Raw genomic sequence first — 23258 nt, forward strand, 5'->3', positions numbered from 1 at the left:
GTTGTTTGTAACAACATCATTGAACAATATTTCTATGTGGATCATCTGAAAAATTGCAAAAACTGGAAGACGATGGCAAGACCTAGCCAGTACGGATCTGCAACAACTAGAGTGCATATACCGCATCACGAGTGACAAGAAGAGGTACTTGAGAAGGACGATTACACATTCATTATTCTTGATAATAATATTACATTAACCAACATAACAAATTAGCTCTTTTTAATTCGGGAAAAATAAATCTCTATTCCAATTTTTAAACCCTGATACGATACCTTCTTTGCCACAAGAATATAAAAATGTTATTAAAGAATTTCACGGTGAAGGTTTGCAATTTGTGATTATTAAAATTGTAGTGCCAAGAAAGTTTCGAGTAAAAGTTGATACATTTATTAGTTACAAGAACATGGTACACAGATACTTCTTCAGTTCTCTTTCGTTTTGTACTGAATTATTGCTTTCTTTGCAAGTATACGTCCTTAATACATTTCTATGTATCCACTTTTTTGTAAAACTTGTCAGATAATTTGTTTTAAATTGCTGCTATGTAATATAATTCGTTGCCTGTTTTCGTATGACTTTACATTCTAGCACTTAGACTCTTTTGAAATTGTAGTATTCATTTGTCATTCACTCACCAGTTAATTCCACTCAGAATGAGGATAAGAGTAAATAAATTGAGACCATGTGTGAAGTCCTCCTTTGTTACTAATTGCACTGTTGCTTTTATAGCATTACGATCAATTGCTTGGATTTTCTCAGTGAAGTAGTTAGATCATTTGTTGCTGTGCTCATTTTTATTTCACCGATATGGCCTCTTATTCCAAGTCCAGTGTTTTCTATACAACGGCTCATTTTATTTTCCCAGTACGTAATGATTTAGTTCACTATATTGTCACAAACTCGAGTGAGAGGGACAAAGAAAATAATGGAGGGAACGTAAGTGGTAAATTATTACAACTCAAGTCTTTGTGCTTCGTCTGAGTGGAACTCGTTTGCCCAACATACAATGCAATGATGTGTTTACAGCTGTAATCATAACTGCAATCGCTGTCACATCGCATCTCCGTCCTGTGCAGTCTATTCCCGTATTCAGCGCGAAAATTATTCTGTATGTCAATTTCATTGCTTAGCAAAGCGGTTTTACACATTGACATTTCCACATTTTCCTGCAGAAATGACGTAAAATCTACAATAGGACATAGTCTTAATATCCTGCACATCGTTGGCTTGGAGGTAGAGCCCACAAAGTGATATTTTCATGGTCCTTAGTTAAAGAGACTTTTGTTTACCATAATTGAACCAGAAATGCTGTTTTTTATTCCTTCAAAATTGGAAAATGGAATGGAACTTTTTGTGCCCATTATGACCTCTTCATAACGCAGAAAAATATCTTAATCTGAAATCACAAATAACTCAACTTCAGCCAAAAGTGCACTTAGTGATTTTTACTTCTAAACCTACGATATATAAAAATGAGTTCATTTTCTGTAGCTTCTCAGCATCTAAAAATTATTATTATTATTATTATTATTATTATTATTATTATTATTATTATTATTATTATTATTATTATTATTATTATTATTATTATTATTATTATTATTATTATTATTATTATTTCAATTAGACCAGCTTAGGACCACATGAAACAGTCCTTTTCTTTTTTCTCATTCTTCTTCTTCCTCTTCATGTATTCCCAAAATTTGTTCATTCTATCTCGGTGTTGTTTTCTTTCTTCCGTCCAGTTACTGCCTGATTTCTTCTTGGATTTCTCTGGAAATTTATAATAAAATATTGCTTTCCTTAATTTCTTTCCATTTGAAATTTGTTCCTTTCTAGTAATGAATAGCTCCAAATCTTCTTAAGCTTATTTCGAAAATTCTGTTTTTTTATATGCGCCGAGTTCAAAAATTTGTTTTGTTAATCAACCTTTGTCCATTCTGTAAAGATGTCCAAAGAATCTTAATCTTCCTCTTCGGAAAGCATGGTCTGTTTTTTCTGCTACTTTGTATAAATCTTGTTCTCATCTCAACTTTACCAATTGACTTCCGTAATTTTACTTAGAATTATCTTTCCTGTTTTGTTTAATTATTCTATTTGAACAGGTATTTAAACATATTATTATTATTATTATTATTATTATTATTATTATTATTATTATTATTATTATTATTATTATTATTATTATTATTATTATTATTATTATTATTATTATCGTATGGTATGTATTTAGGGCGGTTACGCAGGTGGCAGATTCCTTGTCAGTTGCTTACCTTATGTTTGTATTTATTTATAATTGTTTTTCCACTGTTTCTTAAATATTTTCAACGACCTGGGAACTTAATCGGACATTTCTCTTGATAATTCATCCCTTACTCCTCGACCTAAAGATGGATATTTTCTCCAATCTGCCTTCTTGTATTCCAACTTTGCCTTCATATTATGATCTTTCGTACTTTTAAAAGCCCCACTCACGCTTATTCTTGTACTTATGTCATTCCACGCCAACTCACCGCTGAAGCTCTAAATATGCCACATTGCCGAGCATCTCGCCTCCTTACTCCCAATTCTTCCCAGCCCAAAGTTTGCAAACTTTTAGTTAACACTCTGTCGGAAATCACCCAGAACAAATCGTGCTGCTATCCTTGAATTTTTTCCAGTTCTTCCCTGCTTTGTTTGATTATTCCTTCTGAGAAGGTATTCAAACATATTATTATTATTATTATTATTATTATTATTATTATTATTATTATTATTATTATTATTATTATTATTATTATTATTAAATTGATACTCGATACCCTATTTAATGTAGCGGAATATTTGAATAATCCACTGCGGTGAACATGATTGGATAAGGATTAACAAAACGCGGTTTTCAAATCGTACAACTTGGAACAATGCATCACTGTTGTTAAGTGGTATTGCTAAAGTGTTTTGCTGCGGAGAGAATGGCAAATACATTCGCTGAATATTTAAATGTGGGACCAATTTGTAGATAAAGCAATAGTTAAGGAAATTACATCCATTTTGCATCTCTTTGATAGATAGTCCCTAATAAGGAATCCATACTCATCAGATGGGTTGAATTCCTTCCATTCCTTGGTTTATTAGGCTTGATTCACTTGGAAAATAGGTTGATCTATGCTTAATTTTGAAAATTTGTTTGCTCTTTCCTGACAAAGGGACAAGTAAAATGAAGTGTAATTTAACAGAATGCAATATAAATATGATGTCTTGAGTTTGTTCTGCACCGATTCAGAAGAAACAAGAAACCTTTGATTTAATGTCTCACACTGACCTCTTGATGATACCTAGTAGCCTAGGAACACGGAACTCCAGAATTTAAACACAATTTGTCCTATTTACTGTACGTTGTATTAAAGCAAACGTCGGATAATACCTAGTTATAAACCCGGCCCCGTGGTCTATGGCTAGCGAGCCTGCCTCTCACCCGGAACCACCGGGTTCGATTCCCGGCCACGTCAGGGATATTTACCTGGATGTCTCTGAAGGCTAGTTATAGGACGATTCCGCCTACGTAATTATAATTGAGGAGATATTTGGCAGTGAGTTGGCGACCCCGGTCTAGAAAGCCAAGAATAATGTCCGAGAATATTCTCGCGCTGACCACACGTCACCTAGTAATCTTCAGCGGTCGCTTTATAAGTCAAGGCCCATAAGGGCTGTCGAATCATGGAGTTTTTTTTAGTTATAAAAGAGTAAGTACTTAGTAGGTGATTGGGTTTTGTGTCTGGGTAAGGACAGATTAAATCGATGGCCTTGTGCTAACCTGAACCAAGTTATATTTAAGAAGAAAGGAGGTAAGGGCAGTGAGCGATGGCTTAAACTACATTATTTCTACCAGAGAGCATCTTGGGGTAGGCCTATTTTTACTCCGAGAGAAGGACGCGAATTAGACGTAAAATGATGACCAGGCTAATAGAAATTTGTCGCTGTTCGGGCAAAAGGTTATGTCTCACAATGCACTTCCCATCCATCATTTTCCATACCGTATCGCACTCTAGGAATATATTTATTTACACACTCCTACAGTATAATGTACTTAAGGTTCATTTTCCTTTACACGTCAGCGTACGAAGTTGAACACAAGGAAAATTGTTCTGACGGACTTCATATCCATATGTGGCTGGGAGGCATAACCGGTGTTAAGGAAGGGCATTCTGAGATATAACCTTTTGCCCGAACAGTGACGAAGGTTCAAGGACTGAAGGAAATTTACTTGCTCAGTGACATAACTAAACGTAATACTGTAAATTGTATCACTTTTATACAGCCTTCAAGATTTATCAGTTTGTTGAACACGAAATACGAAACAATTATGAAAATATTTATAATATACCTTTTAATCAACACATTTAATTGCATAATAATATAGTATCTTCATTAATTTTGTTTTTCATATTGGACACTGAAGAAAATCGAACCTTTTAATAACTTAAGTCGATACTGAAAATGAATCGCTCCGATTTTAACAAGTTGTTTCATTTTTGTGTTTCTGATCAGTAATCATTCGTATTATTCCTTTTTATTGAAGAAGTAAAATATCAGTACGTAACTCTTGCAACAAAGGTAAATACGGCCATTTAATGCACATTATTTATTTACAATTCTGGACGTCAGAGGTAAACTGTCCCAAGTACAAAAACGACGATTTTGAGGTTTTTATCGTATTCGACTTGTTTTGGTCGTGTCTTCTTTTAGGTACACTATCGTATGTGCAAAGAGAACCCGGCGATAAACAATGGTAAGACCGAGCTCGATAGCTGCAGTCGCTTAAGTGCGGCCAGTATCCAGTATTCGGGAGATAGTAGGTTCGAACCCCACTGTCGGCAGCCCTGAAAATGGTTTTCCGTGGTTTCCCATTTTCACACCAGGCAAATGCTGGGGCTGTACCTTAACTAAGGCCACGGCCGCTTCCTTCCCACTCCTAGCCCTTTCCTGTCCCATCGTCGCCGTAAGACCTATCTGTGTCGGTGCGACGTAAAACAACTAGCAAAACAAAAAAAACCAATGGTAAGTGGTCATAAACAGCTCAACATTACGCCGTTCGCTGCACTTATTACGGTAGTTTACCAAGGTCAGAACAGTCGATTCGACCTGCCTTCAAGATAGGAACATATGCACCTCAGCAGCGTCTTTCTGCTCTTCTAAAGTCAGTGAAATGTCACTAACGATAGTTTACCTTTGACGTCCAGAAATGTAGTACAATTTATGATACTCTATTGTGAAATAAGTTATGAGTGCGGAATAGCGGAAGTGAAGTGGTGTACGGCTTTTAGTGCTGGGAGTGTCCGAGGACAAGTTCGGCTAGCCAGATGCAGGTCTTGGGATTTGACTCCCGTAGGCGACCTGCGCGCCGTGATAAGGATGAAATGATGATGAAGACGACATATACACCCAGCCCCCGTGCCAGCGAAATTAATCAACTGTGGTTAAAATTCACAACCCTGTCGGAAATCGAACCTGGGACCCCTGTGACCAAAGGCTAGCACGCTAACCATTTAGCCATGGAGCCGTACGTAATAGCGGCGTTCAACATCCTTAAACATCATTTATTAAGTTTCCTTTCCTTTCCTATGTTCAGCAGGGCTATGATTTTTTGACATGTCATCTTTTAATTGGTTCACAACGAACATTGCTAACTTCCACAGAAATCTTCATCACAGTTCCACATTGCAGATATGCTCATTTACTGTCTTTTTCGCCATTTTGTGTTTTTAGGTCATTTTCTGAGATTATACATCATTAGTTGATCATTGTATGGAATTTATTAGACTATTTAATACTTTTTGAGTCATTTCTTTACATCTTTGATGATTTTGATGAATTTGCGTGTGTGATATTGGATTAAATTAGCCTATCACAATTTTAAGTGAGGATGAACACGGCGACTTGCGAATCTTCACATCGCTTTGTCAATTTTGGGACTAAAAAAACTTTTTTTTTTTGCTAGGGGCTTTACGTCGCGCCGACAAAGATAGGTCTTATGGCGACGATGGGATAGGAAGGGCCCAGGAGTTGGAAGGAAGCGGCCGTGGCCTTAATTAAGGTACAGCCCCAGCATTTGCCTGGTGTGAAAATGGGAAACCACGGAAAACCATTTTCAGGGCTGCCGATTGTGGGTAAAAAAAAAAACTTTCATTCATCAGTTACTTCTTGCAAATGTCCACATTCCAGGAGGGAGAGTCCTCGTGAACAATCGAGATTTTCTTCTACAGACTCGGCGAAAAGTTATCTGCGAAACACAAAGGCTTTCACCATGTTTTCTTGAAAAGGGAAGAACCCAAAAGCTTATTACATTGTCTATAACATAAATATACTCTATACCAACTCGATTAGTAAACTACTGTCTGCCTACGTAGCGTAACGGTTAGTGTTATTACCTGCCGTCCTCGCGGGGCCGGGTTTGATACCTGGTACTGCCAGAAATTTAAGAATGGCAGGAAGGCTGGTGTGTGGTTAAAATGGTACATGCAGCTCACTTCCAATGGGGGAGTGCCTGGAAAGAGCTCCACCAGCCCGGGATGAGGACACGAGTTTAGTAAAATGACTGTAAAATTTCATAAAAAATGTTTGGCTTTTTTCAGTTTTCGGATAATTTTACTGGATTTTTGCTGTTATTTTATGGATCACTTTTTAAACATTTTTAGGCAATCAAAGTCCTAGCCTGATGGTCAGTGAATTGCTCCACAAGTAATGTTGTGTGTCAAAATGTACGTAACCTACAGTGCGGCTGCACAGTGTAGGACCGGGCGAGTTGGCCGTGCGCGTAGAGGCGCGCGGCTGTGAGCTTGCATCCGGGAGATAGTAGGTTCGAATCCCACTATCGGCAGCCCTGAAAATGGTTTTCCGTGGTTTCCCATTTTCACACCAGGCAAATGCTGGGGCTGTACCTTAATTAAGGCCACGGCCGCTTCCTTCCAACTCCTAGGCCTTTCCTATCCCATCGTCGCCATAAGACCTATCTGTGTCGGCGCGACGTAAAGCCCCTAGCAAAAAAAAAAGCACAGTGTAGGGGGAGCGCGTCCGTCGGTCACTCGGCGGCCGCGGGTTCGATTCCCGGCCGCGTTAGTGTATTTACTTGTACATTATTCATATCTCTGGCCTAGGGACTGGGTGTTTGCGTCGTCCCTAATATTCCTTGCCTCACATTCAACACTCTACACTTCCGCAATTCCAATTACACGCAGGTTCATACCATATGGTGCAAGTAGTGGCAAGAGATCCACAGAGGACAACGCCGCCAACAAATATCATATTATTTATAAAAGAGAAGTAGCCTACAACTACGACCATACAATCTCCTCTCAGAAGGTCGGCTACCATCGTAGAGATTCTTGCTTTAGATGATGCAGCTCGAAACTGCTCAGTAGTGGAACAGTTGAACCAAGTTCCAAGATTATTAGTCCAAGAAATCCATCTTCTTCCTTATATTCTTTTACCTTGTATCTTCCGTTGGATGACCAGCTCTCCTCGCATCACATGACCGACATACTGGAGCTTTCTGATTTTCACCTCACTACCTCATCGTTTGTGATCTTATCCGTCCAACTCAACCTCAGTATTCTTCTGTGCGTCCATAACCCAAATGCCTCTAATCTGTCCATTTCTCTTTTCTTCACTTCTCTTTTCTTTGCCGTTTTCTACACAAGAGTAATTAAATATATCATGGCCCTTTAGTAAGATTCAATTTATATGAAGGTAATGTAAATAACTTATATGAAAGCACGTAGGTCATTAGTTCATTTTATTTATTCCTTTAGTCATCATCATCATCATCTGTTTACCCTCCAGAGTCGGCTTTTCCCTCGGACACAGCGAGGGATCCCACCTCTACCGCCTCAAGGGCAGTGTCCTGGAGCTTCAGACTCTTGGTCGGGGATACAACTGGGGAGAATGACCAGTACCTCGCCCAGGCAGCCTCACCTGCTATGCTGAACAGGGGCCTTGTGGAGGGATGGGAAGATTGGAAGGGATAGGCTAGGAAGAGGGAAGGAAGCGGCCGTGGCCTTATGTTAGGTACCATCTCGGCATTCGCCTGGAGGAGAAGTGGGAAACCACGGAAAACCACTTCCAGGATGGCTGAGGTGGGAATCGAACCCACCTCTACTCATTTGACCTCCCGAGGCTGAGTGGACCCCGTTCCAGCCCTCATACCACTTTTCAAATTTCGTGGCAGAGCCGGGAATCGAACCCGGGCCTCCGGGGGTGGCAGCTAATCACGCTAACCACTACACCACAGAGGCGGACTATTCCTTTAGTACCATTATCATTCTGTATCTATACTATACTATACTATACTATACTATACTATTATAGGCCTACTGGACCGATTCTAAAAAATATTTTACTAATGTAAATACTTAATATCCCTGACGGACATGGGCTGTATTTTATTTTCAAAACAATTCGAGGGGGCACAGGGGGAGATATAAAATACTAGGCTAATATAGGCGAAATATCGAATTTGTCGTACAAGGACGAGACAAAGCTTTATATTAGCCCCTTGACGCAAAGAACAAAACTCGGTAAGCCCAACGTGCCCGAAAACCAAGTTTTAAGGCCCTAAAACCAACAGTTTTGCAGATATTGGCACTAAACTGCCCGTGCTCTAGGAATCGGATAAAGAAATAACCTGCCGTAACCAAGGCAACGTCAGGTCCAGTAGGCTATTCTTACAGCAGCGAGATTATCTACAATTTATCACAAGAACATAACGTTACATACATGAAAATTAGTATTTGGAATCTCCTTCAAAAATAAAAGAACATACATTTTTGTTTCCAGGGGGTGGGGGGGGGAGTGAAAAGAAGTGAGGAAGGAGTTGAATTCTTCATAAGAGGATACGTATATCTCAGAAACTGAAGATGCTACAGGCGTTAAAACTGGTACTTGGAATCTTCTTTAAAAATAAATGAACACTTTTCGGAAAATCCACTTAAGGGGGTGACATAATAAAATAAAATCAGGTGAATTTTTAAAGTCCGCCTCTGTGGTGTAGTGGTTAGTGTGATTAGCTGCCACCCCCAGAGGCCCGGGTTCGATTCCCGGCTCTGCCACGAAATTTGAAAAGTGGTACGAGGGCTGGAACGGGGTCCACTCAGCCTCGGGAGGTCAACTGAGTAGAGGGGAGTTCGATTCCCTCCTCAGCCATCCTGGAAGTGGTTTTTCGTGGTTTCCCACTTCTCCTCCAGGTAAATGCCGGGATGGTACCTACCTTAAGGCCATGGCCGCTTCCTTCCCTCTTCCTTGTCTATCCCTTCCAAACTTCCCATCCCCCACAAGGCCACTGTTCTTCATAGCAGGTGAGGCCGCCTGGGAGAGGTACGGGTCATCCTCCCCAGTTGTATCCCCCTACCCAGAGTCTAGAGCTCCAGGACACTGCCCTTGAGGCGGTAGAGGTGGGATCCCTTGCTGAGTCCGAAGGAAAAGCCGACCCTGGAGGGTAAGCAGATTACGAACGAACGAATTTTTAAAATGAGTATCTTCTTCTTCTACCGCTTTTCACACACCTGTGGGGTCACGGGTGCGAATTGTATAGCACATGTGATTTGACCCTGTTTTGCAGCTGGATGCTCTTCCTGACGCCAACTCCGTGTGTAGGGATATAATTAGGCCTACTATCACGTGTTCCTGTTGTGGTTGGTAATGTGATGTGTTGAGTGAATATGGAGAGGAGAGTTTTAGGACAAACACAAACAACCTGTCCCCGAGCCAGATGAATTAGTCACACGCGATTAATATCCCCGACCCAGCCCGGAATCGAACCCGAAACCCTGTGAACCGAAGCCTCAACGCTGACCACTCAGCCAAGGAGTGCGGCAGTTTTTAAAATGATTATATTTACAGTATACTTCATAAACTTATTATTTTACACACGTGAAAATTGGTATTTGTAATCCCCTTTAAAAATAAAGAAACACGTAGGCCCTACATTTTGTTTTCGGAAAATCAACTTAAGCTGGAGATCGAAAATAAGTGAAGAAGGAGTTGAATTGTCTTTATGGGGATCTTATATCTCAAAAAATAAGATGTTACAGACGTGAAAATTGGTATTTGGAATCTCCTTTAGAAATAAAAAATCCCGTCCTTCTTACGACTTAAAAGAGGACTGTGTCTCACATGTACAGCGCTGTGTCGCATGTTCCAGATTTAGCTCTGCCAGTAGCCTGGTCATATTAGCCCTAAACGTGGCTTACAAAGAAGTTGTGGAGTAAACGAAACGCAATTTTTCGGTGCGTTTTTGTACTTTCGGGATTTTCAGATAATGTCTGAGTGCAGTACCGAGGAGCAATTAATTTTTATCAACTTACCAAATCCTCACGAGCGAAGCCGTGGGTAACAGCTAGTGAATGAATAATTAAAGCTGTTACCAGTCACAATTTTTATTAAGTGTTGTACTCCACAAAGCGTTTCAGAGTCTAGGCTCTGGCGTCAGAAGAAGAAATGATGGCATTTATTTGTTGCCTTACTTTATACACTGTTGTTTTCAAAGAATATTGAACTATTTCACTTAAGAGTAGCGGCTATGTGCATTGTGAATTCATAACATCTATGATGGGTCAAATATGTTAGTTTGTCTGCACAGAAATATACACATGCTACTGAAGTTTAATGCCTTTGCTGGCGGGACCTAGTGTTTACAGTGCACTGTATCTTCTGGTATAGGCTAGAGCAATCTTGTTACTTTCATTGATCTGTCTCAGCTTAAATCTTGGCTTTGACAAAATGAAAGTGACCGAGGTATGAGTGATGCTTGTAATGCCATTCCTTCTGCAGCCAGTCCCTGCTATGAATGGTGTGAAAATATTGCTCATAGTTGGTGCATGCATTTCAGTGGGCTTGGTAGACTGATATGTAATAGCAACTTCTGGCTCGGCGAGGAAAGCAACGGGAAACTACCTCGCTCCTCATTTCCCTAGTACGCCTCTTCAGTGATGCCTAGGCCATCTATGACAGCTGATGGCGGAGCTGTTGAGGATCCAACCAGCCTTCGGGCTGAGGATTAAACATACATACATACATACACACTGAAGTTTAATATTGTTTTCAAATATTCATTTTCAGTTTTATCATAGAAGATGTTTTCAGAATCTCTCAAGTGATTCCTATAAATTTCTGTAGTTTCTAAATTATCTAATTGTTTCCCTTTGGGTGTGTGTGTAAAATAGTGAGAGAATTGTTTGTAATTAATACTTCATATCCTATGTCTTGTAGGCCTATAGAATATGTGCAGCAACTGCTGATTTTTCATGCTTATTTAGCCGAAGTGCCGCCAGATGTTCTAGAAATTTGATGTCAGATCGTCTTCAGCTTATCCAAAGTAAAAGCATTCACAGTTTCTTCTGTTTGAATTTGTCTGGTGTATTGACTGAATGTGGTAGAACCTGACCCAGGTTGTTCTTGGTTGAGATGCTGATGAGAGTATTTTGTTCCTCGAGGGCTCTGACAACAGTTTGAATTATTCTTAAAGAATTAATTCACATTCACGGGCAAGGCTATTACAATTATTATTATTATTATTATTATTATTATTATTATTATTATTATTATTATTATTATTATTATTATTATACAATTTGCTTTATGTCGCACCAACAGAGATAGGTCTTATGGCGACTATGGGATAGGAAAGGCCTAGGAGTTAGGAGGAAATGACCGTGGCCTTATTTAAGTTACAGCCTCAGCATTTTCCTAGTGTGTAAATGGGAAAACACTGAAAACCGTCTTAGGGCTCCGGACAGTAGGGTTCGAACCTACTATCTCCCGAATTAAAGCTCGCAGCTATGTGACCAAAACCACACAAACACTCACTCGATATTACAATTACCATTGTTTGTAGTCTCTGTAATGCTCTTTATATTCGTTATTATAATGACAGTATTATTATAAAATATTGTTAATATTATTATTCTTCAACCTCTTTTTCACACATCTGTTGAGTCGCGGGTTCCACTGTTCCACACATATGAATTTAGCCATGTTTTACGGCCGGATGCCCTTCCTGACGCCAACCCTATATGGAGGTAGGCCCTATGTGATCACTATTGCGTGTTTCTGTGGTGGTCGGTAGTGTAGTGCATTGTCTGAATATGAAGAGAAAAGTCTTGGGACAATCACAAACCCCCAGTCTCCGAACCTGGAGAATTAATCAGACGCAATTTAAATACCTGACCGGGCCGGGAATCGAACCCCGGACCTTCTGAACCGAAGGCCTCAAGGCTGACCATTCAGCCAAGGAGTCGGGCAAATATTGTTAACATTATTATTTTCGTGTAACATTATCTGTTTAAATAATATTGTCGTGCACTCAATTATGTTATTATTATGATTATCGCCCATCAAAAGCGGCTTTATAAATTTGTAAAATATGCAATGTATCTGTGTAGTTCTACTGTAATTGGGTTTGTGTCCTGTTGTTTGCCAGATTTATTAAATTTAATTAAGTTAATTTTTTTCTTCTTTTTTTTTTTAGAATTTGCTCTACGTCGCACCGACACAGAGAGGTCTTATGGCGACAATGGGACGGGAAATGCCTAGGAGATGGAAGGAAGCGACCGTGGCCTTAATTAATGTACAGCCCTAGCATTCGTCCGATGTGAAAATGGGAAATCACTGAAAACCATCTTCAGGGCTGCCTACAGTGGGGTTCGAACTCACACTCTCCCGGACGCAAGCTCACAGCTGCGGGCCCCCAACCGCACGGCCAAACCGTCCGGTACAAGTAATTCTGTAAACAAATAACTTACAGGAAAGTGCCAAAGTTTTTTGAGCACTTCTCAGTACTAAGTTCTCTTTAGCATAATCAAACTATCCAAACGTAAATGTTCTAAAACTATACTGTAGGCAACTAGTGGTATTAATTTAGCGTTTACTTTTCACAACAGAAAATGAAGCCTTTGTCTGAAATGCAGTGAGCATGGTTCTATACATGGTTCTTTCAGTTCAGAAGTTAAGTCATAGTGGAATCGGATTAACGAATTATTAGGATGTCTGGCCCCGAACCAAGTATCCCAGCGCATGTGCAGATGTGGAGTCAAAGAGCAAACAGGCTGGCGGGAGTCTCAATGAACTTCTAATGTGATGCCACAACACGACTGATCAACATCACACAATAAAAGCTTTCTGCCGACAAGTTGCGTCATACATCACTGTCCGCGCAAAATAAAGACATTAAAACTCTGTATTATGTTAGAACTGGCTTTTTTTGGTTGTTGTCGTGGTCGACGCCATTTTGTTTGATGCGTTATTAATGGTGAAGCACATTAATGTTGTCGTGTCATTGCTATGGTGTGATGTACACTAAGGATCAAATTCGCTTGTAGGACTTTGACTAAGCGGTATATAACATTAATCCCGGCAGAAAAAATACACGCCTTATTGCCAAGTCATAACTGAAGTGATTTAGATATGGAGTCTTAATGTCAATGTTTCCCAGAATGACTCCGCAAAGAAAAGAACACTTCTCATGGTTTTATTTCCTCTCTGTGTTTGTACGGTGGGAGATGTGCGGAGGGGTGGGGTGGGGGTCATTCAAGTGCGCGTAATGGGATATGAGCCTCCCCCCACTTCCCGCGGAACAAACACACACTCGAGTAAACCACGCCCCGCAGGCTGGCTCCAAAGACTCGCCAGGCCGTGAAATTATCCCCTACCCCTTACCACTGCTGCTTTTCAAAAATTGAAAACAACAATAGAGAAGATTTTAAAACCACAAATCAGGTTCCAGCCGCGTCACAAAGTCACACGTGACAAAACGGTGTGTGCGTTGTGCAGGGCGAAGGGAACATCTGCTACACGAGTGACAGACAGCCGTGAGGCAGTGGGCTGCGCTATCACAGCCTTCGCATGGGAATTGCAGAGGAAGGATATCGTGAACCTCCAGAACCACATGAGTGTGAATTTTCGTTTCATATTCCCACGAGCAATGGTCGGAATATGAACTAAAACTACCTTTGTGAAAAGCCTGTGATGGTGATTTTGCCTATCGCATCCCTAGCCGGAAAAAGTGCACAAACACAAAAGTCGACCGGACCTACGTATGACATATGTTCGTAATTCGCCTTTTTTAGTGTGTTCTGTATTGTGAGCAATATCTACTGTTCAGTTCAACAAATTTCTTTCTTTCTTTCTTTCTTTCTTTCTTTCTTTCTTTCTTTCTTTCTACGGCCTGGATGAGTGGCTCAAACAGCTGAGGCGCTCCCCTTCTGACCAGCGGTTCGCCCCTGGCTCAGTCCGGTGGTATTAAAAGGTGCTCAAACTGCGTCAGATTCGTGTCGGTAGATTTACTGGCACGTTAAAGAAATTCTGCGGGAATAAATTCCGCCACCTCGGCGTCCCCGAAAACCATAAGATTAGTTAGTGGGACGTAAAGCGAATAACATTATTTATTTATTTATTTATTTATTTATTTATTTATTTATTTATTTATTTATTTCATCATCATCATCTGTTTACCCTCCAGGTTCGGTTTTTCCCTCGGACGTAGCGAGGGATCCCACCTCTACCGCCTCAAGGTCAGTGTCCTGGAGCTTCAGACTCTTGGTCGGGGGATACAACTGGGGAGTATGACCAGTACCTCGCCCAGGCGGCCTCACCTGCTATGCTGAACAGGGGCCTTGTGGAGGGATGGGAAGAGTGGAAGGGATAGGCAAGGAAGAGGGAAGGAAGCGGCCGTGGCCTTAAGTTAGGTACCATCCCGGCATTCGCCTGGAGGAGAAGTGGGAAACCACGGAAAACCACTTCCAGGATGGCTGAGGTGGGAATCGAACCCACCTCTACTCAGTTGACCTCCCGAGGCTGAGTGGACCCCGTTCCAGCCCTTGTACCACTTTTCAAATTTCGTGGCAGAGCCGGGAATCGAACCCGGGCCTCCGGGGGTGGCATCTAATCACGCTAACCACTACACCACAGAGGCGGACTATTTATTTATTTATTTATTTATTTATTTATTTATCTTCTTCCTTTCTTTCATTTATTCTTTCCTTCTTTCTTTCTTTCTTTCTTTCTTTCTTTCTTTCTTTCTCTCTTTCTTTCTTGGTGTCTGGCTCCGTGGCTAAACGGTTAGCGTCCTGGCCTTTGGTCACAGGGGACCGGCTTCGATTCCCGACAGGGTCGGGAATTTCAACCACAATTTGTTAATTTCCCTGGCATGGGGACGAAGTGTATGTGTCGTCTTCATCATCATTTCATACGCATCGCGACGCGCAGGTCGCCTACGGGGGTCACCAGGCCTCCCCGGAGTCCACTCACCATTATAGGGTCTACATTATTAGTTTTCTTTCTTAGTCCTTTTACAGTCCAGGGTTGGTTTCTCCCTCGAACTCAGCGGAGGATCCCACTTTTACCGCCTGAACGGCAGTGTCCTGGAGCGTGAGGCATTCGGGAGGAGGAACTGTACCTGCTATGATGAACAGCGGCCTTGTGGGGAATGGGATGATTGGAAGGGACAAGAAAGAAGGGGGAAGGAAGAAACCGTGGACCCCGTTCCAGTCTTCGTACCACTTTTCAAATTTCGTGGCAGAGCCGGGAATTGAACCCGGGCCTCTGGGGGTGACAGCTAATCACTTTGTGTTTTTGTATTAAACATTAGATTTCGGGTTCCCGACCAGCCTCTCATTACAACCATCCCTGCATTTGCCTGGGGGAGAATGGGGAACCATCGGAAACCACTTCGAGGATGGCTGAGGTGGGAATCGAATCCCCTTAACTCTGTTGACCTACCGAGTTTGAGTGGACCCCATTACAGTCTTCGTACCGCTTTTCAAATTTCGTGGCAGAGCCGGGAATCGAACCCGAGTCTCCGGGGGTGGCAGCTTTTGTCTTTCTGTATTAAACATTAGATTTCGAATCCGACCAGCCTTTCGTTACAACGGTCATGACGAAAATAAACTAGAACTGGGAAAGGTGAATCATGAAGTAGGCTACCTGCAAGGGTTTTATGGTTTCAGCAGATCCTACAGTTTAATTTATTATAATTTGAGTTTATGGCGTGTGGCATCCGGAGAGGCCTGCTCCTTTCAATTGACGCTTCATAGGCAACCTGCACGTCTGCGAGGAGGGAACACTTCACATGATGAAATCTAACGCTGGCCACGATCCATCGGTATTAACAAATAAAAATTAAATTCTCCTACCCAACGAGAAACCGAACCCGGGGCCCTTTCCACCTAAGGCCAGTGGGCAAACCACATAGCGCTGGAGCCGACAGCAGATCTTTAGAATGAAAACATTTACATGCATCTCCAGAACATAGCCTATAGGCTACTTATTATTTACGTTGCTACAAAGCGAGTTGCCCGTGCGGTTAGATTCACACAGCTGTGAGCTTGTATTCGCGAAATAGTGGGTTCGAATTTAACCGTTGGCTGCCCTGAAGATGGCTTTCTGTACTTCCACATTTTCAATCAATCAATCAATCAATCAATCAATCAATCAATCAATCAATCAATCAATCAATCAATCAATCAATCAATCAATCAATCAATCAATCAATCAATCAATCAATCACCGCTGATCTGCATATAGGCCTATTACTTTGGTGGCAGTAGCCTCCGTGTCTCAGGCGGCAGCACGCCGGGCTCTCAACTCTGGGTTCCGTAGTTCAAATTTCGGTCACTCCATGTGAGATTTGTGCTGGACAAAGCAGAGGTGGGAGTGTTTTTCTCCGGGTACTCCCGTTTTCCCTGTCATATTTCATTCAGCAGCACTCTCCAATATCATTTCATTTTATCTGTCATTCATTAATCATTGCCCCAGAGGAGTGCGCGGTCTTCGGCAGCCGGCACAATTCATTTCCTCGCCGCTATAGGGGGGCTTCATTCATTCCATTCCTGACCCGCTCGAATGACTGGAAAGAGGCCATGGATTTTCATTTTCAATGCTTAGGTGGCAGATCACCTATCAATTGTTGACCCAGTCTTTTCTTAGATGATTTCAAAGAAGTTGGAATTATTTCAAACATTTCCCTCGGTAAATTATTCCAATCCCTATTCTTCTTCTTATAAATGATTATTTGCCCGAATTTGTCAACTTGAGTTCCAATATTATTTTCATGTTATGACCGTTCCTACATTTAAAACATCCACTCAAGCTTATTCGTCTACTGAAGTCATTCTCTCCACTGACAGCTCAGTACATACCTCCCAAGTCTTCCCAGCTCAAAGTTCGCAACATTCTCGGAAATCACCCAGTACAAATCATTGGGATCTTCCTGTTATCGTATCAAGTGGTCCTCGTGTGGGTTCCGTATACTTGAACCAAGTGTAACTGGGGTCTTACCAGAGTCTTACACGCCCTCTCCTTTACATACTTCCCTTAAGCCCTAAATACCCTCATAACCATAAGAAGAAAGCTGTAAATTTTCTTTACAACCTTTATATGATTACAACATGGAGATCATTCCTTGTATTAACACCTAGGTGTTTACAGTGTTCCCCATGAGGTACTGTCACCCCATCATCTTACCGCTGTCCATTTCGCAACATTGTCTAGGGTCCCCCGCAGTCGCTCACAATCCTGTAACTCATATACTACTCTACACTTGGCTCAAGGTTGCGGAAACAAATGCTGCTCCAATTGGTGATTATTATTATTATTATTATTATTATTATTATTATTATTATTATTATTATTATTTGCTATTTGCTATTTGCTTTACGTCGCACCGACACAGATAGGTCTTATGGCGACGATGGGAGAGGAAAGGCCTAGGAGTAGGAAGGAAGCGGCCGTGGCGTTAATTAAGGTACAGCCCCAGCATTTGCCTGGTGTTAAAATGGGAAACCACGGAAAACCATCTTAAGGGCTGCCGACAGTTGGGTTCGAACCGATTATTATTTTGCTTTTTTTTTTTTTTTTTTTTTTTTTTGCTAGAGGCTTTACGTCGCGCCGACACAGATAGGTCTTATGGCGACGATGGGATAGGAAAGGCCTAGGAGTTGGAAGGAAGAGGCCGTGGCCTTAATTAAGGTACAGCCCCAGCATTTGCCTGGTGTGAAAATGGGAAACCACGGAAAACCATTTTCAGGGCTGCCGATAGTGGGATTCGAACCTACTATCTCCCGGATGCAAGCTCACAGCCGCGCGCCTCTACGCGCACGGCCAACTCGCCCGGTGATTATTATTTTAACATGAAGTAGGATACAACTCGGCAACCAACATTTAAGATATAGTTTTATAGATTTACTGATAGATGAAGGAATTCCTGTTCAGGATACACATGCATCATACATACTGTACACACAGCATTGTCGTATTCTTTTTCAACGTCGAGAGCACCTGAGTGAAAAGCTCTTCTCATAGCATCCACCTTTCAGTTCATTAGTAGTACCATAATGTTCGTGTGTATACGGACAACGAGATACATTAAATATATCGATATTTCTCGATATCAAATTATATTGCCGGGCCGATTGGCTCAAACGGTTGAGGCTCTGGCCTAGTGACCCAAACTTGGCAGGTTCGATTGTGGCTAACTCCGGTGGTATTTGAAGGTGCTCAAATATGTCAGGCCCGCGTCGGTATATTTACTTACACGTAAAAGAACTCCTACGGGACTAAACTCCAGCACCTCGGCGTCTCCGAAAACCTTAAAAGTAGTTAGTGGGACGTATAGCAAATGTTATTATTATTATTATTATTATTATTATTAAATTATATAGGCTATTTTAATTACAAGAAATTATATTTAATTGTGTTAAATTTGGGAGCATGATAGTACGAAGAGAACCAAAATAATTCAGAGAATCAAACATAGGCCCCTAAACATCCAAATATTGCGTGCAAAGTTCGACTCACTGGCTGACTGGTCATCATTGAGGCCTTCGGTTCAGAGGGTCCTGGGTTCTACTCCCGGCTGGGTCGCGGGTTTTCTGCTTGCTTGTTGTTTTAAGGGGCCTAATATCGAAGGTCATGGGCAACGATGTCCGGCTTTTTAATCGCGTGTGATTAATTCTTCTGGCTCGGGGACTGGGTGTTTGTGTTTGTCCCAACACTTTCATCTTCATATTCAGACAACGCACTACATTACCAACCACCACAGAAACATACAATAGTGCCTACGTCTCTCCATGTAAAGTTGGCATCTGGAAGGGCATCCAGCCGTGAAACAGGGTCAAATCCACATGTCCTACAGTTCGAGCACGCGATCTCACAGATGTGGGAAAGGCGGTAAAAAAAAATGTCTAAAATCATTATCAAAGGTTTGTTGTATTTCCACCGAACTTGGCATGTTTAGAACATTGTTTATACACTGCGACATTTCACTATTTTTGTCAAGTACATCCACCCTGTACGAGTCGGAGGATTCATTTTCGCAATTGAAAGTAACCTTCACGAGTATAACGCAACACAGAAATTCAGATCTACCCGGAATATAAAAATGTCTGCAACAAGCAACAGGCCAACAGCATCTAATCTCACACACAGAGAACACAGAGAACTGAATGGATAGCGAATAATATGAGGACAAAGTCCTTGTTATCGGTCACTGCCATTTCTCTATACTACAGTAATGTCAAACATTTCGGACCACATAAAGAAATCAGGAAATATCATCTAGAACTTTTATTTCTGAGCTCTTACATATATATCACCTGATTTCATTGAGTTAGACCAAGTATTGTAGAAGTTAAGAATGTTTAACTGTTGGAAGGTAACTCCAGAAAATGTGGTAATATAATGTACTTTATACCCTAGTTGATTGCAAGTATTACCACCAAGATTTTTTTGTGTGTACATATCTATATGTGGTGGCGATTTTAGTAAAATTAAAAAAAAAAAAACGAAAAATGTGGCATCTTATTTTTCGTGTTTATTTTTTTCAAAGCAGCCCCAAGATGGTCGATTTTCCCGTGTTCTTGTCATAGGTTACCGGGCGAGCTACCTGCGTCAGAAATATCTGCCCGTACAGTTTCACTTGCACTCTACAGGTGGCATCCAAAATCACCTCTCTGACACCGATAGCTTGCCCTGAGAACTATGACAAGTACAAGGAAAAATCGACCATCTTAGCACTGGTTTGAAAAAAAATGAAATAAGAAAACGGTGTCGCATTTTTCGAAATGTTTATTTATTTATTTATTTATTTATTTATTTATGAATACATCCATAACAGGGTATATCCCCAATTACAATGGATGGTACAAAATACATTCAATATATGAATGGTACCTATGTGTACAAAATAATATATAACAATTAGAAAACCAAGATTGCCTTGACTAAATTAAGAATAATTTAAACACATTTTCAATAAAACATACAAACATATAAAGTATTAAAGTTAAGGAAGATAAAACAAATAAGCAGAGAAAAAAGAAACATATTCAAAAGAACAGCAAATACACGAACACATATACATTTGAAAAATAATAGTGGCATTACATACATCATATTTCAGTGCTGAATTTTCTCCAATAAATTATTCATTATAATGTAAATATTGTTTTAACATTTTTGAAAATAAAGGAAGTGATAAAGCAAAATCTATTTGTCTGCTGTCTGAAGATATTTTGTTATATACTTCACACATTTTTACAACAGGTGAATGTTTATGATGTGAGGTGCTTGAGAAGGGGCAGTAAAATGTTTGTCTCAAACGAAGAGTTACCCCCTTGGTATTGAAGTTGATTCTTTTAATAAACTCTTGGTTATCTAATATTCCATTAACTGTCTTGTAAAGAAATATCTGTTGAGCTAATATTCTACGTGTACTGAGCTGCACTAAACCAAATTCATTTAATAGAGTTCTATAAGAATCTCTTTGATGATATGATGATCGGTTATATGTTTTAAAATATAAATATCGCAAAAATGTGTTTTGTATTTTTTCTATTTCGTTAATTGTACACATGTACTGAGGAGACCACACTACACATGCATATTCAAGTTTACTTCTAACAAGATGACTGAATAAGATTTTTAAAGTATATTCATCGCTAAGTTCCCGAGTATTTCTAATAATAAACCCTAATTGTCTAAAGCCATCGTTTGTAATTTTGTGAATGTGACTGTTGAATGAAAGTTTTGAATCAAGCATAACACCCAGATCATTTACTAAATTACACCTCTGCAAGATCTCACCATTTATACTGTAGTTATTCACAGTCACGTTCTTATTACGAGAAAATGTGATCACAAAACACTTTTTAATATTGAAAAAAAGCCTGTTTGCAACACACCATTTGTAACAGTTTTTCAGATCGGCTTGCAATTCCATTTATATTTATACTAAACTGACCCCACCTATGACTAAGTGTAATGAGGAATCTTGGTGGTAATATTTGCAATCAGCTAGGGTACACAGTTTATTTCCAAAAATTTTGAGTTTTGATTCAACCTTCCAACAGTTAAAAATATAGAACTTGTACAACACTTGGCGACGAATCAGACCACATACATTATATCATGTTAGATGTACGAGCTCGGAAACAAAATTACAGAGGTCTAATGGCAAACTTTTAGTTCCTAGATGGCATTTCCTGATTTCTTTATGTGGTCCTAAACCTTTGACCTGCACTGTAAAATATTTCGTGCCTTTCTTTTATCGCCATAGACCACTCATGAAGTTTGCACTTAGTTATTATTTTTTACGAATTGTTTGATTAATACGACTGTTGCTTAATTTTTCTAACGAACTTTTCGATATCGGTGATGTGATATCATTATCATTAGGGAGTTATTTTACAACTCTTCATGAGAGTATGAATTTTCCTCGGAGGAAAAAGTTACATTCTGTGATCGACAATTTCTGTATATGGCAACCTCAGCGAAAAATAATAACTTTACCTCGCTCTGGTATTGTATCAAATACCTGTGGTAGTGCGGCTGATGCCGCTTCCCTACAATCCAGGTCAGAAACCATTGTCCTTGTGTGAAACCACAAAATTATCGAAACACAATATCGATACTGAAATATCGAATAACTTATCATTGCAAATGTACCGTAGCAATTTTTACTGATATCGATAATATCGCAGCATCCCTACTTATGCAACATTTCCTCTTATGAATCCCCACAGTGAATTATCAAATGTGGTAAGGTCAGGGCTTCGTGGTGGCCGGGCACGTAACGCCGACAGCACGGGTATCCCACGACCAATCCAGCGAGCAGGAAATGCCTGATTAATACTGTCTATTCGCGCACTGTGATGACTAGACATCGAATGTATAAGCTGTACAAGTCACAAATATAAATATGCTACTATGCTGCAAAAAGTGGTAAAATATGCACGTAATAAGCTTGTGTAAAATGCATACGTAACATTCCTTTACTTAGAGTCACTCGATTCAAATAAAATGATGATCATGAATAAAGAATTGAAGGAAAAACAAGACGTCGCACTCTATTTACAGCTGCGACTGTTCCGCAAGTACAAGCAATCCGTGCATTGTGTGTGAGACGTGCCATTCTCCCAGTGTTCCCTGTCAAAATAATATGCACATGTTTCATAGATAAGACACAGTGCGTTAATTTATTTATTATTTATCGTATGATGAAGGAAGGAATATCACCTATTTATAAAATATGTACAAAAATACATACATATACACACCCTCTCAAGTTCTTAAAAATGTTCACAATACTATGTCCAGATTGTTAATCCACTCAACGGCTTCTTGTGTTAGGTTGTAAACGGTCTGAGGGGACATTCGAGCACTATATGATCCATGGTTTGCTGTTCTTCAGCGCAGTCGCAGTGAGGAGAGAACTTCCATCCCCACTTGTTCAGTATAGTGTGTTAATCAATACACATAATAAATCATAAGGCTGTAAGAAAACCGTGTACAAACACAAGCGTGCAGAAACACACTTAAATACACACCTTTCTTGTCCATAATTTGCTTGTGAGTACACTACAACAAACTTCTCCAAGTTTTCTGGTATAAATCTGTGGCGTTCGTTTGTTAAAATTAGCTTCATTGCGAAGAATGCTTTCCCCACACCCACGGATGTGACAGGACAGTAGGTACTTGAATACGGGAGCGGATACTGTGTCCTTGTCTTGACTTGTACTTTAAATCTTACCGCGGCTGTAATATCCATTGAGAACAAGGCCACTCATTCCGTAAGAATTCACGGGATTAATTTACATGTACTTGGAGCTTGCTTATAAACTGTGCTGAAACATGCAATAAATCCGAAATTAGAAATGCATGCACTAATCTCAAACATATGCGAATATGCATAGACTAGATATGCATTTTTAACATTAATACTTCCTCCAATT

The sequence above is a fragment of the Anabrus simplex genome, chromosome 2 (genome assembly GCF_040414725.1).
Source record: "Anabrus simplex isolate iqAnaSimp1 chromosome 2, ASM4041472v1, whole genome shotgun sequence".
Classification (NCBI taxonomy): Eukaryota; Metazoa; Arthropoda; class Insecta; order Orthoptera; family Tettigoniidae; genus Anabrus; species Anabrus simplex.